The sequence below is a fragment of the Ursus americanus genome, chromosome 6, assembly GCF_024610735.1.
Source record: "Ursus americanus isolate L20-20 chromosome 6, mUrsAme1.1.p, whole genome shotgun sequence".
Classification (NCBI taxonomy): Eukaryota; Metazoa; Chordata; class Mammalia; order Carnivora; family Ursidae; genus Ursus; species Ursus americanus.
The window spans coordinates 16351664-16374322 of NC_142132.1; the positions used below are offsets into that span (position 1 = coordinate 16351664).

General features: G+C 44.5%; 1 long non-coding RNA gene and 1 pseudogene across 8 annotated transcripts in view; one reads left to right on the top strand and one right to left on the bottom strand.

Annotated features, from left to right (window-relative positions):
• LOC123795976 (uncharacterized) overlaps positions 1-22659 on the top strand; it is a 148748-nt gene that overhangs the window by 10878 nt on the left and 115211 nt on the right. The gene's annotated exons all lie outside the window — the stretch shown is intronic.
• LOC123796047 (vacuolar protein sorting-associated protein 37B pseudogene) lies at positions 17766-19982 on the bottom strand (annotated as a pseudogene).

The following is a 22659-nucleotide window of genomic DNA, read 5'->3' on the forward strand; positions in this document are numbered from 1 at the left end:
ACAGTATTAATGGTAATATACAGCTGTAAAAATGCACTTGGCATGGGATGTAGAATAGTAAGTGTCTGTGAAAGACTTGGACCCTGTCTTTGAGAAGTTTACCTTTAGAGAGTTTCCCTCCTTCTCTTCCTTCCAACTTCATTGAGGAATAATTGACAAATACATGGTACATATATTTGAAGCATACGATGTGACGATTTGATATACATATAGGTTGTGGAATGATCAAGATCAACATAGTGCATGTATAGTTAGTGCAACCTTGTATAGTTAGCATAGGTAAGTCTTTCCTATTTTGGGGTGACAATGTTCCTGTTCTCTAAGAAATTTTGTTGTCGTTTTGTTTTGTTTTAGATTCCACAGTATTTGTCTTTCTCTGTCTAGCTTATCTCACTGGGCATAATGCCTTCCAGATTTATCTGTGTTGTCACCAGTGGCAGGATTTCCTTCTTTTTCATGGCTGAATAATATTCCATTGTACCTATATACCACATTTTCTTTATCTCTCCATCTGTCAAAGGACATTTAAGTTGTTTCTACATCTTGGCTACTGTGAGAAATGTTGCAGTGAACACGATAGCCCAGGTATCTTTTTGAGATCCTGATTTCAGTTCTTTCGGATATGTACCTACAAGTGGGATTGGTGGATCATAGGGTAGTTCTATTTTTCATGTTGTGAGGAACCTCTATACTTTTTTCCATAACAGCTTCACCAATTTCCATTCCCACCAACAGTGCACCAGGGTTCCCTTTCCTCTGTGTCCTCACCAACATTTGTCATCACTTGTCTTTTTTATTAGAGCCAACGTAGCCGGTGTGAGGGGATAGCTCATTGTGGTTCTGGTTTGCATTTCCCTGATGATGAGTGTCATTGGGATTGGTTAGAGCCAGTGACTAAACACCAGATACTATTCTAAGGGTGTCATTTGCAATATCTCATTGACTTCTTGTAACGGCCTTGTCTGGTATTATGTTTGCTTTGTAAGGGAGGAAACTGAGGCTTAGAGAAGTTGAGGGATTTGCCCAAAGTTTCACAACTAGTAAATGGCAGAGTGGGATTTCCAGCCCAGGTGACTCAAAGGCCAGAGCTCTTGACCACTCTAAAGTAAGGCCTCATTTTATTTTTTTCCTGTTTTGAGACAGCTTCATTTTTTAAAAAACTAAGATCCAAATTCAACTGATGTAAGAAAATCTTAAGTGAATACTGTGTGTAATATCATGTGAAGGTTTCTGTGTTTAGCTTTTTCAAAAACTTCATTTGTAAGGATGTTTTTCATGAATGCACAGGTCTGGGTTCTCCATGAGTTACCAAATTCTGCCTGTTTGGCATTTCCTCTCTCTCAACTTCCTAGACAGTCAACAATCATGCCCTTTCAATACTTTTGAAATTTTGTTCCAATTTCTGTGACCAACAGGGAGAAAAATGACCATTAACTGGGGGCACCACCACTAGGAACAGCATTGGCGAGAGTTGAACTCACTCCCCAGGACCCCTCTCCTCACCTGGGGCCCAGGCAGCAAGCCAGCGTTTCACCCTTAGAGCTTTTCCAGCACGAGTCAGCTAATCCTGTATCCCCTTAATTCCATAAGACACAGGCCAGGCTCTCCAGAAGATTCTCTTAAAGCCTCCTGCTTGGTTTAAGGGCGATGGGAAAGAGCCACTCCTCTGCAAAGAGCCTAGGAGCAACACTCAAGCCACCGGTTGAGACCGTCATGATGGGCTAGGCCCCTGTGCAGTGTTTGGGTCACCCTCTGCAGGGTCTGCATGGATGGTCTAGCCCCTCTCTTTAGAATGCGTGGGTGCCTAACAAACCTTGTTCTCAGCTGTGGGGTCTCAGCCCACACTGAGCATCAGAAAAGTCTTCTGTACATCCTGCTATACATAGTTTGGGGAGTTTTGGGCACACAGTTGTAATCAGAATCATGGTGGAGGCAGTGAGGGAAGGGGAGGGATGCCTTAGAAGGGCGTGTGGTGAAGTGAGGCTGCCAAAGATGGGGCGCTGACATTCAAAGACACAACGGGGACGAGTAACCCACATACCAAGAGAAAAACATCCCAAATGCTGAGGTGAGACCTTGGAGATGAGAGAAGATGTAGCAGAGAATTCTGTTGAGGAAGCAAAGAGAAGAGAGCATCAAGGGAGGGGATGGTCTAAGGGACCAGCTCCTCGATATTCAGAGAGCTCCTAGGAATCAAGAATATGAAAAGACTAGCAGCTCAATGGAATATGGGCGAAGATCAGGACCAGATAGCCCTTGATGAAAGAAAGACAGGTGGCCCCTGTCCATCTGCAGAGCTGCTCAGCCTCACTCCCAGTAAGGGGATCCCAGGTGAAAACTGCCCTGGGATCCATTTCTGACCTTGGAGATGGGCAAACATTTTGACAAGACACTGTGTTGTCAACACCACGGGGACAGGAGCATTCTGACTCAGTGCTGATGAGTGCAGAATGGTTCCATCCCGGAGTGCGTGAATGTGGCAGCGTCCACCCGAACCACATACCAAGTCCGTCTTTGACACAGAGGGCCACCTGACTGTCCCTGAAACACATTCCCCTTCCGGGTTCTAGGACAGCAACTTCTTCGGTTTTCTTCCTATGTCACAGTTGGTACCTCTGAAACTTCTTTGCTGCCTGTTCCTCTTCTGCCTGGCTTCTCAACACTGGCATGCTCAGGGCTCATTCCAGAGCTTTCTTTTCCATCGCCACCCTCTCAGATCACCTCATCCAATCCCATTGCCTAGTTGTTCTTTTTTTGGCATGGTAAATACACATCTATGTAAATGTCACCGTTTTAAAGTGTACCACTTAGTGGCACTTAGCACATTCACATTGTGCAACTGCCACCTCCATCTGGCCCCAGCACATCCCCCATCACCCCAAAAGAAAACTCTGTACCCATGAAGCAGTCACTCCCCACTCCCTGATTTCTCAGCCCCTGGCAACTACGCATCTGCTTTCTGTCTCTGGATTTGCTTATTCTGGTTGTTCTGTATAAATGGAACTGTTCCCCTAGCACGATGTTTTCAAGGTTCATCCACTTTGTAGCATGTGTTAGGGCTTCCTTCCTTTTCGTGGCTGAATAAAATTCCATTGTGTGGCTATTCTGCATTTCATTTATCCATTCATCTGTTGATGGCCATTTGGGTTGTTCCTACCATTTGACTATTTTCAGTAGTGTTGCTGTGAATATTTGTGTACAAGTTATATTTTCAGTTCTTCCAGGTCTATACCTAGGAGCGGAATTGCTGGATCATATGATAATTCTGTGTTTAATCCAACTACTTGCTTTTTTTTTTTTTTTTAACATCCATAGACTGATGATTCCAAAATCTATAGCCCTGGCCTGATTACTCCCAACTGTCTACCTGAAATCTCATCTGGCATATAGATGTCTCACGGCTGACTTGTCCAGCACGGAAGCTGTTACTCTCTGCTCCACCCAGATGGCTCCTCCAGTGTTCCCAGCTCAGGAAATGGCATTGCCATTGACATAGGTACTCTGATGGAGGCCCTAGGACTACCCTCACTTTTCCCCTTTCTAGCTCTCCCCACATCCAGTCCATCAGCAAGTGCTGTGGACTCTGTGTTTGCCATCTTGCCACCTTTTCCCTGCTGCTACCTTGGTCCAAGCCAGTGACTTCCACTCCTGCCCTTAGAGTTTATTCTCTGTTCTGTAACCAAGAGTGGCTTTTAAAAAGATATATATAATCTTAAAAAAAAAAAAAATCACTTAGCCCTCCTGCTTCAGCCTCCCTAGTGGTTTCACACTGCATTTAGAATTCAACCCAGACTTGCTCTGTGCAGGCATATGGTAATCTGTTTGCTGCCTCCCCTTTCCTTCCTTCTCCCTTGCTCTCTGTGTTTTATCACACTGGTCCCTCTGTCACTTGAACTGGGACCTGCCACAGGGGCTCTGAACTTGCTGTCCCCTCTGTCAGAAACCACCTGGTAGTTCCTCGTCACTACCAAAGCTTCCACTCAAGCACTACCTCCTTAGGGAGGCCTTGTCTCACCCCCCCACCCCCAGACTCCGCCAGTCTTGACCTTAATATACCAATCTGTTTTTTTTCATTGATCTTTCACTGACATTTCACATCATTATCTGAAATTACCTTATTTATATTTACATGTTTATTTTCATTGTTAGTGTTTGTTCCCTCCCCCTGCCCCCCCTTCCAACCCCTTTCCCCAAATGTCAGCTGCACGAGGACAGGAATTTTGTCAGTGTTCATGGCTGACTCTTTAGACTCTTGGACACTGCCTGGAATCTACGAGGCACAGAGAAAGCATTTGTTGGATGCTGCTGAAGAAGAAAAGTTCACATCTTACCTGGCCCTGAACAAATCTTCCTGATCCCACTACCACCTTTCATTTCCCTCTTCCTCCTCATCTTCATACTTCCAGAAGGAGTAGGTCATACCTAATGTATTTCTTTAGTCATTATTCTTTGCCTCTGTAACCCTAAACAATCCAGCTTGTCCCACTACTACCATCTTCTTCAATGATCTCCATAAAAGTCAAAACCAGTTGCCCTGTGCACTAGGCCCTTTCCATAGCACCGGACGCTATTAACTGTGTTCACATCCATGGATCTCCTTTTGACATGTTGTCCTCTCTTGGCGTGACTCCGCCCAGAGGCATGGTACACCTGGGAGTACATCCTGGAGTGTCTCAGGAATGTATTGGGGGTTCCAGCCATCATACCTGGTGAGCAGGCTGGCTCTTAGCCAGATAGTCCAGAGCAATTGTCATGGGTCAGTGGCATGGACTCCCCATGAAGAGTGCAAAGGGGAGCTGCTCAAAGCACCAAATCCCCTGATCTCATTCAGGTGGTGCTTTGGCAGTGGTGTGTCGTGCTGGGTACCTGAAAGCCGGGGAAGGTGCCCTCCACCAAAGGGCACTGCTGAGCCACCCGCTCTGCATAGCTGTCTGTGGGCTGTCAGTTGGTCTTTTATCTGCAAAGTAAGTAAGATCATTTTCTTGTGCCTGTGGAATCTTTTGATACATTCCACTGGATCAAAGGTATATCTGTCACAGCTGGACACATGATGTTCTAAATCACAGTCCTTGTCTTGCCCCACTCAATTCCCACTTGATGTGAGGGACATGGGGGTTGGGAGTGCCCACCTCTCCCATCTACTGGCTACATGGCCTTGGACAAGTTATTGCATACCTTGAATCCTCTAGCTCCACATCTGAAAATTGAGTAGAACCACTACGACCTCTCATAGGCATCTTGACTCTGATACAAGGATGCCCAGAACATTCAACCATCAATAGCTCCCCATTGCCCTCCTAATTAGGTCTGCCATTCAGGCCCCTGCCCCATGATCCTTGGTGGCTCCTCAGGTTCTGCCTTCCTCAGCATGCTACATCCTGGGATTTTGCTCTGACCTTCCACTGTTTATGGGAGACCATTTTCCCCTTGGGCTTTTCTTTGATTTCTGTATATTTTTTTAAAAACAGAAACACACATTAATTTTATAATCGGGGAAAAAAATCTCTCCATTAATATTGTTTTGAATTACCCACCTTTATTTCAAAAGCCATGTGTCCATAAACCCTTTCTGGATTACCCCATCATCTGTGGGTGCTCAGACCTTTGAATCCACTGGATTCATTCTTTTTTTTTTTTTTTATTTTTTAAATTATGTTATGTTAGTCACCATACAGTACATCATTAGTTTTTGATGTAGTGTTCCATGATTCATTGTTTGCATATAACACCCAGTGCTCATTACAACACGTGCCCTCCTTAATACCCATCACCAGGCTAACTCATCCCCTCACCACCCTCCCCTCTAAAAACCCTCAGTTTGTTTCCCGGAGTCCATAGTCTCTCATAGTTCATCTCCCCCTCTGATTCCCCTCCTTTATTTTTTCCTTCCTTCTCCTCATGTCCTCCATGCTGTTCCTTATGTTTCACAAATAAGTGAAACCGTATGATAATTGTCTTTCTCTGCTTGACTTATTTCACTTAGCATAATCTCCTCCAGTTCCATCCATGTTGGTACAAATGTTGGGTAATCATCTTTTCTGATGGCTGAGTAATATTCCATTGTATATATGGACCACATCTTCTTTATCCATTTGTCTGTTGAAGGGTACCTCAGCTCCTTCCACAGTTTGGCTTTTGTGGACATTGCTGCCATGACCATTAGGGTGCATATGGCCCTTCTTTTCACTACATCTGTATCTTTGGGGTAAATACCCAGTAGTGCAATTGCTGGGTCATAGGGTAGCTCTATTTTTAACTTTTTTGAGGAACCTCCACACTGTTTTCCAAAGTGGCTGTACCAACTTGTATTCCCACCAACCCTTTCTCCACAACCTTTCCAACATTTGTTGTTTCTTGCCTCGTCAACTTTTGCCATTCTAACTGGTGTGAGGTGGTATCTCAATGTGGTTTTGATTGGAATTTCCCTGATGGCTAATGATGTCGGCCACAGCAACTTCTTTTAAGACACGTCTCCAAAGGCAAGGGAAACAAAAGCAAAAATGAACTTTTGGGACTTCATCAAGATAAAAAGCTTCTGCACAGCAAAGGAAACAGTCAACAAAACAAAGAGGCAACCCATGGAATGGGAGAAGATATTTGCAAATGACACCACAGATAAAGGGCTGGTATCTAAGACCTATAAAGAACTTCTCAAACTCAACACCCAGCAAACAAATAATCAAGTCAAAAAATGGGCAGAAGACATGAACAGACACTTTTCCAAAGAAGACATAAAAATCGCTAGCAGACACGTGAAAAAATGTTCAACATCATTAGCCGTCAGGGAGATTTATTCTTTTTAAATCCATCCTTTTTAAACCTCTCTGGGAACTCACAGTATTGGCCCTTAAAGTATACAGAGTCAAGTATGTATGGGGGTATAATACAAACACACAACCAATTGTTAGAGAAATCAAAATATAAACTCAGGGGGCAGATCTTCACTTTTCACTCATTGAGTATTTTGACTGCAGTGGCCGGTGACTCTCCTGCTGCTCTGCCCATGATTTCAATAAATATTTGTTTAATTGAATTGTTAACCAACGCATGCAAGAACAAGCAGGACCTACATGCCTTGTCTCTTATAAATAGAATAAAAATAACCCGTGTAATTCATCAGATTAACTGATAAAAGGTTTTGTTCTTTTGCCTGGAGAGAGGGCCAGAAAGAGACCATTTAGAAGCTTGTCTTTTCCAAACCCAGCAGTTTCATGCCACTTGAATGGATGAAAAACAGCAGCAGTTATAATGATCTATGAGTTCATATCTATCTTTTGCTTTTCCACCCATGAAAGATACTTGAAGTACTTTACGAGGGCCAGAGCTCAGGAGGGGATGGGGAGCCGCCCTCATTCCCTGCCTCGCAGAACAGTCATTGCAAAGGAATGTTTATCCCTGCGCGCTCCGCTCCGACTCTTCACTCAGGGGCTAACCGTCACTCACACTACTGTGCCCCGTTTCGCTCCTCCTGCCTCCTACCTTATCTTGTGGGAGCAGTCTAATTACGAGGGGATGAGCTCTTTCTTACAGATTTTTAATTCCTCTGGGCAGTTAATAAAAGAGAGCCAAGTATGGCCATTTTAATCCTATTGATTAGAATGGGAGCCTGAATAAGACAAATTCTCTCCACTGTTTACTTGATGATCTGTTTAAATTTTCCCTTTTCTTTAAACGTGAGCCAGAAATCCTCGTTCCATTTTTAGTGATTGTGATCATTATTAAGCAGTCTTCTCTACACACCTTCCTGTTGTGAAGTCTGTACAAATTGGGTTAGTTCCGGTCCAAAAGGAACTTGTAATTTAAAACAACATAAAGGCCAGTGTTTCTCAACCGGGGTGGGGGGGGCAGTTTTGTGTCCCTGAAGGACATTTGGCAATGTCTGGAGATATTTTCAGTTGTTGTAACTTGGGGTGGCGGGGTGGGGGGGGGTGTTGCTATCAGCATCTAGTAGGTAGAGGCCAGGGATACTGCTAACCATCCTATAATGCGTTCATAGCTCCACAACAAAGAACAAGCTGGCCCAACATTTCAATAGTACTGAGCTTGAGAAACCGTGATATAAACGTATGGACTTAAATGCATAGTTTAAAAATAGTGATAGATTGAGAAATGTCTACCTTCTTTTTTTTTTTATCACAAGTTTCCTTTTTTTTTTTTTTATTATGTTATGTTAGTCACCATACAGTACATTCTTAGTTTTTGATGTAGTGTTCCATGACTCATTGTTTGCTTGTAACACCCAGTGCTCCATGCAATACATGTCCTCCTTAATACCCATCACCGGGCTAACCCATCCGCCCACCCCCCCTCCCCTCTGAAGCCCTCAGTTTGTTTCCCAGAGTCCATAGTCTCTCATGGTTCGTCTCCCTCTCTGATTCCACCCCCCCCTTCATTTCCCCTTCCTTCTCCTAACGTCCTTCATGTTATTCCTAATGTTCCACATATGAGTGAAACCATATGATTGTCTTTCTCTGCTTGACTTATTTCACTTAGCATAATCCCCTCCAGTTCCCTCCATGTTGATGCAAATGTGGGGTAATCATCCTTTCTGATGGCTGAGTAATAATCCATTGTATATATGGACCACATCTTCTTTATCCATTCACCTTCTGTTGAGAAGGTCTAGTAGGCAAGGGATGGGAGGGGTCTCGGACAACTTGATGCCTACCAGAGGAGCTCCCGGTGGCAGAATGAACTACTCACCTTCCTTCCAGATCGCAGCAGGCTCTGTGAAAGGGATCAGGTGGGTACAGGAGATCTTTTCCGAGGCAAGAGATCTTCACGAGTGTATATGATGACTTAAAATCATTCTGATTTTTAACACTGGGGTCTACATCTGACAAGAATGCCAGTCATTTAGAAAACAATCACTACTCGCAAACCCTTTACATGGAAGAGTTGGACTTTATTCTCTGATTTCGAAAGTACTCACAAAGGCCAGAAACAACTGAAAGTTCAGGATCATGTTAATTGAAAGACCAAAAAAGAGGAACCATTCAGCCAGCTCAAAGAAATGATTGCATCATTTCCTTGTGTGCGGTTCAGGTTAAAAATAACCTTTAATCCCCATCAAGAGCAAACTGTCTTGTCAAAGAGAATTAGGAAATTACCTCAGAGCCAGGTTATGGGATGGGGTGGAGAAGGGGCGATTCATCAAGGAAGAAATTACTTGCTGTGTTTTAGGATTAAACTGTCTGAGTGACTGCAGAGAAGGTGGGGCTGAGGGGGTACGGATGTGAAGGGAGAGGGGAGGAAGGTGCATGGGGAAGTCTTTGTAGGTTTTGTGTGGGGAGGCACATGCCTGCTACCTGGGGAGGAGGGGGCTGGCTCGAGTGTCTTGCAGCATTGGGCAACTGGCTGTTCTTTTGTTCTCAGTCTTGGGCAGTTTGCCTTGGCCTTGAGTGCTCACAGAGATAGACGGTAAACCACAAGCTCTGTGCCTATTGGGCCAATGATGAAACATGGGGAAGGCTGACCTTCGATGAGCCCCGGAGCCATCTTGGCACCTTGGCATCACCACAACACACCGGGGTCACCATTGCCCAGGCTGTAAAGGAATGGGGGAGGGATGGCGTCTGTGGAACAAAGGAGGCTTTTTGACCTTTCAGATTAACTGTAGATTTCAGCCAGCTGGCAGTCACGTCGTGTTCGCCACCGTGTTAAAAACTCCATAAAAAGGGGGCGCCTGGGTAGCACAGGCGTTAAGCGTCTGCCTTCGGCTCAGGGCATGATCCCGGCGTTCCGGGATCGAGTCCCACATCGGACTCCTCCGCTGGGGGCCTGCTTCTTCCTTTCCCACTCCCCTGCTGTGTTCCCTCTCTTGCTGGTTGTCTCTCTGTCACATGAATAAATAAAATCTTAAAAAAAAAAAAAACTCCATAAAAAGGCCAAAAACCCAAGACCAAAAGACAACCAGAGGTACTGTGAATGTGCCCTGAATTCATATTAAAGCACTCAGATATGAGCGAAGATTGTCAAGGGCTGTGATGTCCTATCCCACTGTCCCTCCAGCCTTGTAAATGGGGACAAGACTTACTGCTTTGGAGTTCATCAACTAGACTCACTCTCCCCAGTCATTTCAGAGCCTGTGTGAATATGCATCTTGTGGAAATCAGCACTTGAAAGATTCAGGGTTGTTTTCTTTTTACTGAGGTGACACTGTACTGAGGTCGAACTAAATCTTCACATCTGATCTTGGGTGTGTGTTTCTTTTTTTAACTCAAAACCACAATAACTTTGAGCATGGTTTTTAGACATGAGCAGTACCACAATATCCTGTGTAATAAGCAAAAGAAATAAACAAGAGTAATATGGCTTCCTTAGAACTGTGTAACCCAAGTGGTCGAGTAGAAAACACATAGGCTGGACCCGGCATTAAGCCCTACCTCACCTGGGTTTTTCCGAGATTTGATTATGTCATCAGCGGAATGGAAATAACATTGCTTACTTCCTAGGACTTTAATGTGAAATGAAGAAGCTAATGCGTGTAGGAACCCTGCCTAGTGCTGGTGTTTGTGGCTGCTTAATGAATAGTATTTATTACTGAATTTTTTTTCTGTTAGAGAAGTATAGTGTCACTTTGAGACATTGTCCTGTCAGTGATTATATACCACGTTATATAATATGCCGTAAAACCATGTAGTTACCGGTAGTCCGACAAATGCCAACACGTTTTTCAATAGTATTATCATCAAAACCCTTCGGTGAGGCACTCCCCGTGTAGAATTAAAACGTGCTCGCCTGTTTGCCAATAGCACTGGGAAATCAAAGACACCTGTGCCTACACAGATGTAAGCAACTGTTAGAGAAGAATGCGTCCTAACGAATATGACATCATTTGGTTTGAAGGCTACGGCGGTTTGGTCAGCAGAAGCAGTAGCTCAAGGGAGATGCTGGGACTCTAGCCAATAACTTCTGACCTACAGACGGAGAAGGGACTATGGGAACTGAAATGTCTCTTATCACATTTTAATTCAAAAAATAGAATCTTACACTCTGAGCCGAATCTATAAATGGAATAAGATATCAGGAAGAGTAGTTTTCAGGTGATAACTAGTGCACTTGGCAAAGAGCTTTCTACATGTGGCATCAGTGAAGCATGGGACTTTTTTTCTGCGTGTTCCCACTGTGCGTATCATCAAAACAGATGGATGTCTGGAACTTAATGATAATGCCATGCATTTATATAACACTTGTATCCCAGGGCACCTTGACATGTAGGACCTCAAAAGTGGGGAAACTTATTGGCTGATTGGTCTATCTCTTCCCTATCCATCCATCCATTCATCTATCACCCATCCATCTATCCCCCCACCTACCCACCATCCCCCCCATCTACCAATCCACTCTTTCATCCATTCAACCAACATTAATTGAATGCATACTTTCTGCCAGGCCCTGGGCTGGAGGCCAAGGCAACAAAGATGGAAAGGCTCAATTCTACTCCTCAAGGACCTTTCAAAGCATGGAGAGTTGGACACAGTCAAAAGGGAGACATGTTCAAAACTCAGTGAGTTCCCCACGGGCTGGCCACATAGCAGACTTTCAGTAAATACCAAATAGAGACAACAGAAATAAACCACAGGTGTCTGGCAAGAGATGCTGTTTCCAGCTCTCTCTGAATTATTTATTTTGAGAGCAAGGGACTTCGAGCCCGAGTTTTGTCAATTCAGGGGGAATAACTCTAGTGAGTAGGTGGCTCTTGCTTCTCTTTCTAGTCCACATTCCTCATCTCCAGAGAGAATGTTTCTGTGGCTTGAAGCCTTTAATGGAGAAAGTTCTCCCTAACAGGCTGTCTTCACTTCAAGCGAGGGAGGGCCCTTTGCTGCATGCTTGGTGACTGACGATCCTGGTGGAGGGAGCCCAGGGATCATTTTCACGTTCAGCCGCTGAGTGGGCTGGATGGGGGCCATCTGTGTTACTCTCCCTTTATCGAATATGGCTGTGCAGGGCAGCCAGGCATGGGTTTTTGAAAGAAATACTCTGAAAAGTTAAAAAATAGCACAAATGTCATCCGCAGTTCAATATCAGGTTGCAATTTATTGTTCATTTTAGTTTGTCTTCTATGCCTTTTGCCAAGGACTTAGCCATGTATACTTTGACTATTTTGAATTAGAATTTCAAACTGCATAGAAACTCTGGGCCATTGTTTTTTTTTTTTTAACAAAAAATTGAAATCTCCACTTGTCTGTTTTAAACATCAGCAAAACTGAAATTGATTATCATATAATTCTAAGTTACAATAACTTTCACCGACTTGGATTTGGTCTGTAGTTTTGGCATGAACTGATGGGAGTTAAAATATTGTGAAGCTTAAACAAATTTCTTCTTTCCTGGTTTGGATTTGAGAGGTTCTGGAGGTTTGAGACTTGAAAGGGATCATTATAAAACACATCATCATTAATCAAACTACTGAGGCCACGGTGTACATGGCGTTCCATTCCAGCCGTGCAGAAACCATCCCATCGAGTCTAACCTGGCCATTGTCACCGAAGCAGACAAAGAATCAGTCAAATCAACAAGTATTTATGCAGGACTTAATATACCCTTAGCGCAATTTCAGGGTAGGATTTGGAAGAGGAGAAGGACAATGTGGCAGATGTCTAGGGTACATTCCTTCATTGTGTGAACAAGTACAAAGGAAAATAGCAATTTTTTTCTCAAAATACTGTCTGCCTTGATCATTAGCTTTGAATAGATGTCTGATTTTAGGTTACAAGGTTAAAAATATTATAACTGCTCTGTACTTTCCATGTCCAGTGAGTTATTCGGGAGAGCAAAAGCCCACAAATATATTATACTGGCCTGGTGTTTTCTTTTTGACAACTGCTGCTGATTTGGGCAGCATAGAAAGGACCCTCCATCCTGTCTGCTGAAGAGCACAACGGTATAGAAAGGGCTTCAAGGGAGTTCATTCCTTCCTGGCATCCCCGCTGCTGAGTGGTCAGCAAGGCCCTATGTGCCAGTTTTTATTGTGTGGTCTCTAAGGCCCGCGAAGCTTACCAGCAGGCGGATGGACACTGACCTTCTGTCCATAGTCATGGAAAAGGGTTGGAAGTGGCCAGGTTATATAACAGTCTGACTTTAAGAGAAATCCAGACACTTTTCCAATAAATAAAGCTACACTTGAGAAGTATAAGGGGGAATTTTCTCTGTACTGTCCAGCTAGGGAGGCATTCAAAGCACCTATGATTTTCCTAACAGCTCCATCAACGTATAATTTACATGGCATAAAACCGCACCCATTGTAAGTGCACAGTTCAACAAGTTTTTATAAATTCATGCAGTTGTGCAACCATCAATATAATCCAGTTATAGAACACCCCCAAAGTTCCCTCAGGCCCATTTGCAGTCAATCCCTGCTTCCACCCACAGGCCCAGACAACCACTGATCTGCTTTTTGTCTCGGGATTTCACATAAATGGAATCATACAATATGTTGTCTTTTGTGTCTGGCTTCTTTCACTGAGCATGATGTTTTGAAGGTTCATTCATGTTGTTTCATGAATCCACAATTCACTCCTTTTAATTTCTGAGGAGCATTCCACTGTATGGATAGGTCACTGTTAATCTCATCCTCAGCCAATGAACATTTAGATCTTTTCCAGTTTTTGCTATAATGTGCACTCTGTCACTGAAAACTTTAAGCAAACATGACACTTGTGATGAAATGGCAATTTGATCCATTCCTGATTATGAGTTGCTCATGTCGCTGCCCCAGTTCTGAAATACACTTGTATTAGGTTCACACGATATAAAGCACATCCGGAAGGGGGAAGTTATTAAGTGGATAGTTTGTCCAATTAAGACTTCGGTTATGCCACATGAACCAGGTCTTAGAGACTTGAAATGAGCCAACTCTCCCCAAAGGCAAGATAAATTTTCCCAAAGACACTCTTACATTTTTTTCTCTTACTAGATCTGTTTCCTTACTCTTCAAATACTGGCTCTAGCTACCCCACACTTCATCACTTACTCCTGCACAAATATTTCCTGGACCTTTCCTTGTGTTAAGGTAGGAAAAGGAGTCAAACATGAAGATTATAACCGGTTTTGCATAGGTACCCAAATCAGTTTTTTGACCATTTTCAACTGAGACCCACAGTAAGAAATACATCTTCCTATCTATAGACCGAGACAAAACTTTCATCGAATGGTTCTTACCATTACCACATGTGGTGCACTATGTTATTTTCTGTTTCATTAAAAAAAAAAAGTTGATCGCAATCCACTGAATGATTTTGCCAACACTCGTGTGTTGCATCTTGCGACTTGAAAAAAAGTTTCACAAAATCTTAATACTTTGGGATAAAGAAGGAGAGGATAATGCTTTCCATCTAGGAGGATTAGGGCATGGGAGAATTGAATGGGGGCTGAGCTGGGGGTGGATGGTGGTAGACAGTGGGTGTGAGGACCTTCTTAGCAACACAGATACCTCTCTGACCCTTGTTCGTCTAATTTCCACCAGGGCTTGGACGACAGTCATCCGGGCAAGTTCTGTGTAACGAGGAAGCCAGGCCCCTGTGGTTTGGCAGAGATGGGTGGCTGAAGGGATGACAGTGAGAGGAATTTTCCTTCCTTCCCAGGGAATAGAACAAGCCCAACCTCATAAAGCAAATGTGCCTTCAGTTATTCGAAATTTACTGCCCTTGGATTTGATAATACTTCTCTTGGAGCAGCTGAAGTACACAAGCACCGGGCGGGTTTTATGATCTCCCTGGAAGACCAAACACTTGGGCTATGTCTCCAATTCTTTTGGAATCAATAATTATCTTTGGCTTGTTTTTCTTTCCTCTTCATCCAATCCTTTAAAAATTCTTTCTCTAGCCTGTTTTCTCTCCGCTGTCTTTCTTATGAAATAACTAAAGCTGGACACCATATAACAAAACAGCTCCTTTCATCAATGCCCCCCAGATCCTTTATTTGGTGGTACTTCTCTCCGTCCCTAATTCTTGAGAGTGACAGGTGCTGTGGCACATGTGGCTTTCAGATAAGCAGGGGAGGGATTTTTAAAGCATTTATTAAGACGTTATTATTGACTAAGCATTTGACATATTTTGTCTCACTTAATTCTTGAAATGAGCCTGTGAGAAAGACACCCTTGTCCCCTTTTCCAAAATTGAAAGTGGGGCTCAGAGAGGTTAGTTAACTTACCGGAGATCACAAAGCTATTCAGTGGTGGGGTTGAAATTCCAGCCCGAGTCTGCTGACTCTAAAGCATGTGAGGTTGGCGGTACCCATCCAGCAAGCAGTCACGGAGAATCTATGATGGGCAGACAGCACCCCCGTCCTGAGATGCTCATGGCACTGTCCAATGCGACCTGGAAACAGTGAGGATGACCTGGCAGCTGTGGGAAGTTGGTCTGAGAGACGCGTGGGGGAGCCACTGAGGGGTTGGAGGTGTATCTGGAGGAAGTGGGGGGCCCCGGAGGTTTTCGAGCTGGGCAGTCACGTGGCAGAGGGAAGCTGCATCTGGCAGCAGAAGGGAGGTGATGGGCATCTGGCTCAGGAAGGCAGCCGGGGGGCGGGGGGAGGCAGAGAGGAATGCCACGAACGTGGGAGCCTGACCAGACTTGATGGCTGATTCTGTCCAGGCATCAGAGCATCCCGTTTACTCTTCGCACCATAGCAGCTGACCGGAACGACCCCCTCCCTGGCTCATCCAAGACGACTCTTTCAGAAAAGTCCCCGAGCCCTTGTTAGTCCTGAATTCTGCTCCTGGGAGAAGCCCTGTTGCTTCTGGCCTCTGGCTGCTGCCGGATTTGGCCGGAGGTCTGTTTCTTGGGTATCCTGAACTCATTAGTGTGTGTGACAAGTTTAACTGCTCTCAACCACAACAAATTGTTTCACATTTTCCCCAGTTGCGTTTACGTGATTTTGGAACCTGTGTGTTTCCTCGCATTGGACCAAGTTCCACAGTGCTCCCTGCAATATGGTGCCCCCATCTGCTGCTGTTTCCTACAGCATTTAGCCTAAAAAATCTTGAGTAAATCCTGCCACGTTGGTGGATTCCCATTTTCAACATTTTCCTCTAGCTTCATAATTTCCTCCACCCGAGACAGGATCTTGTGCTTCAAAAACACGGGGCTCAGGCTGGCACCGCCCATCACCGTGACCTCGGTCATTTCTGTCCCTCCCTGTCTTTGGCCACGCAGCCCTTCCAGCCACAGTTGCTCACCTGACTCTTCATCTTTGGGAAAGAGGTGAAATGGTCACAGCACCTCACAGCAGCCCACAATTGGGAAAGGTTGGAATTCTAAAGTTAAAAATGAAGGAAACAGCTTTGGCAAGCTGGGCCAGTTCTGCCTCCGAGAAACAGCACAATGCGGAGAACCCTTGATTTTCCAGTAATTTTCAAACTAAGACCAGCAAGTGGGGAGGAGCCAGGATTGATGAGTAAAGATGGGGCTTACCGGTGAGGGAACCTAGGGAAGCTGACTTAATGATGTCTGGACCTCAGGTTTCTTGTCTGTAAAATGGGTTCAGAGATCACCGCTGCCTGCTAGAGTGGGTGCCATGGTTGGACGAGCTCACATTCGGACCCAGCACAGGTGGGCAGGTCCTCATCTTCTTGTCCCTTATTTGCATCCATGCCTTTGGCTTGTTGGTCCCTTACCTCCTCTGAGGCAGAATAGCACAGTGGTTAAGAATGTGGCCTCAGGGTCTGGATCTTGGCACTGCTTACTGGTTGATGTGTGACTTTGGGCAAGTTGACTTCAACGTGCCTGTGCCTCAGTCCGCCCACAGGTACCTTGGGGATGCTGTGAGCAGTAAGCAAGCTGATCTTTATGATGCTCAAATCTCAGCATTCTTAGGAGCCAGCAGCTGGTCAAGGGAGCAGGCCTCTGCTCATCTTCCCTTTTCTTGCAATTACTCATTCCTTCTCTCCAATAGTCTCAGCTTTAGAAGCTTTAGAAGCTCCTCGTCACCTGGACACATTTCCTATGGCGGTTAAGCTTTATGAACAGGCTGATTTCATTTGAAAGAAAAAAATGTAGAAAACTTCATTTTTTGTAATTTTAAAAAATTGTGGTAAAATATATGTAACATTTGACATAATAAAATTTGACATTTTAGCCATATTTGAGTGTGTGGCTTGGCGGCATCAAGTCCATTCACGATGTTATGCAGCCGTCACCACCGTCCATCTCCAGACCTTTTTCATCTTGTAAAACTGAAACTCTGTATCTCTTAAACACCAACTCCCCATTCCCATCTCACTCCAGCATCCTGCTTTCTACCCTCTTGTGAATTTGATGGCTCCAGGTACCTTGTACAAGTGGAATCATACAGTGTTTGTCCTTTTGTGTCTGGCTTCTTTCACTAGGCATAATGTTTTCAAGGTTCGTCTGTGTTGTAGCAGGTGTCAGAATTCTTCCCTTTTTAAGGCTGAGGTTTTTTGGGGTTTTTGTTGTTGTTGTTGTTGTTTTTTGTTTTTGATGGAGCATGCTCATTAAACAAAGCTGCAACGGGAGGACCACAGTTCTAAGTGGGAAGCTTTCCACCCGAACTTAGGAGTCCATCAACATTAAAGATTTAGAAATCATACTGAAAACAAACCAACATGACTGCAGGGATGCCAGGCTGCAGCCTTGCACACACAACCCCCTGGGTACAAAACCGGGGTGCTACGGCTACTCACCGCTGACCTACAGTTCTAAAATCAAACGGATGCACTGGCCCAGGGCTCTGGCACCCTGGTCCTCGCATCTGTGTGTGCAGAGCCCCAGTCAGCAGGTGCAGTCTCCCTGGAAGAATGGGGCGGCTCACCGGAGGAGGAAGCTTGGCTGATGTGGAGGCAGCCGGGGCGGGGGTCTGGGGGGGAGAACAGGCGGGTATGGAGCCACGAACTGTGCAGAGGATCCTTGCTGGGGGGGAGCAGGCCCACGTGGGGGGACAGGGGAGGGCACTGTGATCCATGGCAGTGGTAAATGGGGTGGCCAAGCGTCCTGCAGGCATGGGGCCGGTGGTGGGGAGATGCGCCAAGTAGCATGGAGGGGGGCCCCGCTGGCCTCCGAGTTAGGGTAGGGTAGGGCAGGGGGCAGTGGGCGCTGGCTTGGGCACCCTGGGCAGCAGCGGGGCCAGTGCTGAGGCCTGCGGAAGTCTCTGCCCTGGCGTGTGGGCAGTTTCCGCTGGCTCTGAGAGACATTGATGAAGGAGTCCAGAGGAAGCCTTCTACCAAGAAACTTCTCTGTCGTGCCCTCGGTGTCTTCCTCAATCTTGGCCCCTCCTGGTCGATCCCACAACCAGGAGATCGTGACCTGAGCCGAAACCAACGGTTGGACACTTAACCAACTTAGCCACCCAGGCACCCCCGTCTTAACCATTTTTAAGTGTATAGTTCAGTAGTGTTAAACACGTTCAAATTGTTGTGAAACAGATCTCCAGAACCTTTTCATCTTCCAAAACTGAAACTCTATACCTATTAAAAAATAACTCCCCTTTTCCCTTCTCCCCCAGCCCCTGATAACGACCATTCTGCTTTCTGTTTCTATGACTTTGACTACCTTCCAGACCTCATGTAAGTGGAATCATACAGTATTTGTCATTTTTGACTGGCTTATTCAGTCACGTTTTGTGACTTCACATACCGTTCTCAAGGTTTACCCATGTTTCTTTCCTTTTCCAGGCTAAGTAATATTCCACAGTATGTGCATACCACATTTTGCTTGTCCATTCATCTGTCGGTGTACATTTGTGTTGTTTCTACCTCTTGGCTATTGTGAATAGTGCTGCTGTAAACATGCGTGTGCAACCAGCTCTTTGGGACCCCGCTCTCAATTCTTTTGGATATATACCCAGAAGTAATGTCGTTGGGTCATAGGGTAGTTCTATTTTTTGATTTTTTAAGGAACCGCCACACTGTTTTCCATAGTGACTGCTCTAATTTTATAATCCCATCAATACGGCGCAAGTGTTCCAATTTCTCCACATCCTCACAGACACTTGTTGTTTTCTGTTCATTTATTTTTCGTAGTAGCCATCCTGACGGGCGTGAGGCAGTAACTCATTGTGGTTCTGACTTACATCTCTCTGATGATGAGTGCTGTTGAGCATCTTTTCATATGCCTGTTGGTCATTTGTAGATCATCTTTGGAGAAATGTTCATTCAGGTTCTTGGCTCATTTTTAAATCAAGTTATTTGATGATTTTGTTGTTGAGATGTAGGAATTCTGGATATTATCCCCTTATAGATACATGATTTTCTCCCATTCTGCAGCCTGCTTTTTCACTCTCTTGTTTGTGTCTTTTGATGCACAGAAGTTTTTGAGTTTGAGGTAGTCCCATTTTGGCTATTTTTGCTAAGTAACTTCATTTTTTTTTTGTTTAGATTTTATTTATTTATTTGAGAGAGAGAGAAAGAGAGAGGGAGCAAGCACATGGGGGGGGCAGGGCAGAGGGAGAGGGAGAAGCAGACTCCCTTCTCAGCAGGGAGCCTGATGCAGGGCTCGATACCAGGACCCTGAGGTCATTACCTGAGGTGAAGGCAGACACTTAAATGACTGAGCCACGCAGGCACCCCTAAGTAACTTTATTTTAAGACAAAGAGAAGTGTGGTTATTTTCCCTGTGTACATGTTATATTCTAAATAAGCTTGTAGATTTTAAGACCAGTGGAACAGATCTATAATAATAATAGCAAATCATAACATCTCCCTATCATTTCATTTGGTGCCAGAGGAAAAAAAATGGTCACGATGTTCATTTTAGAATAGTCAGAAATTGGGGTGAGTAGTGCAGGGGTTAAGTGTAGTCTCTATAGTCTGTGTTCTGGGACCAGGTCCATACCTCTCCTGGCTATGTCATCTGAATGCTTACCCAGTTCTCTAAACCCTAATTCCTTACCGTTAGAATGAGATAGTAACAGCTTCTATGTTATCGTGAGAATTAGCTGTGCTAATGCCTGCATATTGCCTGAGAGAGTACCTGGCACAAAGTAAGGATGTGCTCGGTAAACCGAGGCCGTTGCTCTTCTAATCCCATGCTGACCGATGTTCCCTGCTGTTCCAGAAGTTTTCATTAAAAAGGCATGGTGGTAAAACTACAGAGACAATAAAAATCTCAGTGGTCACCAGTGGTTCAAGGAGGGGGTGGGGTGACTAGGTGGAACTCAGGGGATTTTTAGGGCAGTGAAACTATTCTGTATGGTAACAGTGGATACATGACATTTTGCATTTGTTAAAACCTATAACCTGGACAACACAAAAAAATGAACCCTAAGCTAGACCATGGACATCTGTTAAAGATATTGTATTAATATGGGCAATACCAGTGTAAGACGTGTGTCACACTAATGCAGGATGTTACTAATAGGGGACACTGCGTATGAGGGGAGGGTAGTGGTGTACTGTCTACTCCATTTTCTCGTAAACCTAAACTGCTCTAACAGATGAAGTCTGTTAGTATTTTTAAAAAGGCGTGGTAATCAACAATACAATGTGCTGTCCCACCTCATTCCCTCCATCCTGGAGGAAACAGGTCCTCCGAGTGCACCTGCCATTAGGTGTTGTCTTGAAGTCCTCTCATCGTCTGACTGTCTGCCTCCCCCATTTTACCCTTCACAAGGTTTCTCTCCAAAGGCACCATTTAATGGGAAAGGGGTTTGGGTTGGATCGGTCATCCCCTGACAAGGAAAGACAGAACTGTCCTCTCCTTTCTCAGAGACTAATGTGAATGGCCAAAGATGGAGGGGCTGGGGCTAACAGTGAGAGCATTCATGACTTACCCTGGGCTTGCATTTCAAACAGGAATTCACCTGCAATAGGTTCTTGTCCTAATTACAAGACATTTTCTCTTACTAGCTGCATTACAGGTCAGCAGTGACCTGTAAATACTAATTAAAATATCATGTTTCAAAGGGTGTCTGGGTCCCCCCAAGGCTGACTCTAGGGACTGCTCTTAAATGCTGTCCTCTTCCCCTTCTACCCATGCTGACTGCTCTAAAATTGCCATTTTTCTTTTTGAACCAAATGATAAGACGGGAAGAGAATATAGCTTACATTTAACACCAGGGAGACCAGCTGAGAGCACATTCATATACAAATATTCTGTCCCAAGTCAGTTTGCCTTGTTTAGATCAATACTCAGCCTTGGGAACTGAAGTGCAGTCATAAGCTTATGAACTGTCCTTAGCATTGGACACACTTCTGTCACATCAACTTTGAATGTTGCCTTTTGGACCTTATAGCTGCACTGCCCTGAAAGACAAAGACATCAAGCTGAAGGTAAATAATATCAAGTGTAGAATACTCTTGGGTGTTTGAGAAATAGCTATAATAATGTAATATTAGATTGTTGAAAACCTTTGAAGTTTTCCTCCAGATGCTGAGCATAGCCATCATGGCCACCCTCCGGTATGCCCTTCTTTGAAGTTACTCTCCAACCACAGCCCTCATTGAAGGCAGGGGCCAATTTGGCAATGTTTGCCTTATGTGGTTGGCCCTCTGGTCCCAGCTGATTGGGTCACAGGGGCTCCTGACCTCAGAGGGGAAATGCTGAATGGGGACAGAGAAGCTGGATTTTACTGGGGGCCCCCATGGAGCCCTAAGGTCATGTGAAGATGAGGCTTGGGCATGTGTCCTGGGAAGCCAGCTGCTTAGCTTGAGGGTGGGAAGCAGAGGTTACATGCCTCACACAGGGACAGCAGACATGCAAGGAGAGGCAGAGACAGGACGACACCACCCCAGAGAGAAAAACATAGGGTAGCAGCCTGATGCCTTTCCAGGTCCCCAGAGGCCTGCTAAACTTCCTGTACCAGGATCCCAGGAGGGGCTCCCTTTGCCTTATAATAATCCCCTTCTTAATTGTGCTTTTGGGGAATCAATATCTGTTCCTACCACCAAATGCTGTGGGTGGAAAGCCCTCTGATGCTGTGTCTGTCTGTCCCATCAAAAGCAGACTCCTTTAGGAATGCATTTCAGAAATGGGCAAAGAACTTTAATAGACCTTTCTTCAAAGAAGATACACAACTAACCAATGAGCCTATGAAAAAATGCTCAATGTCATTAGTCATGAGAGGAATGCAAATCAAAACCACAATGAGATTCCACTTCATACCCATTAAGATGGCTGTTACTAAAAAAAAAAAAAAAAAAAAAGAAGAAGAAGAAGAAGAAGAAGAGGAAGGAAAATGACTAGTTGATAAAGATGTGCAGAAAGGGGAACCCTCCCATGTTGTTAGTGGGAATGTAAAATGGTACAGTGCTGTGGCAATTCCTTAAAAAATTAAGCATAGACTTATCTTATGACCCAGCGATTCCACTCTTAGGTGTAGACCCACAAGAATTGAAAGCAAAATCTCCAACGGCTACTTGCACATGAATGTTCAAGTGTGTGAAAAATTGCATTATTCACAATAGTGAACAGGTAGAAATAACCCAATGTTCATCAGTATTTTTGGTAGGGATAAATAAAAGTGGTCTATCTATACAGTGGGGTATTATTAAGCCTTAAAAAGGAATGAAATTCTATACATGTTACACCATGGATGAAGCCTGAAAATGTGCCTACTGGAAGAAACCAGACACAGAAGGACAAATGTTGTATGATTTCATTTATATGAGGTACCTAGAGTAGTCACATTTGCAGAGACAGAAGTAGGATGGTGGTCACCAGGGGCTGAGGGGAGAGGGGAATGAGAGTTGTTTAATGGGTACAGAGT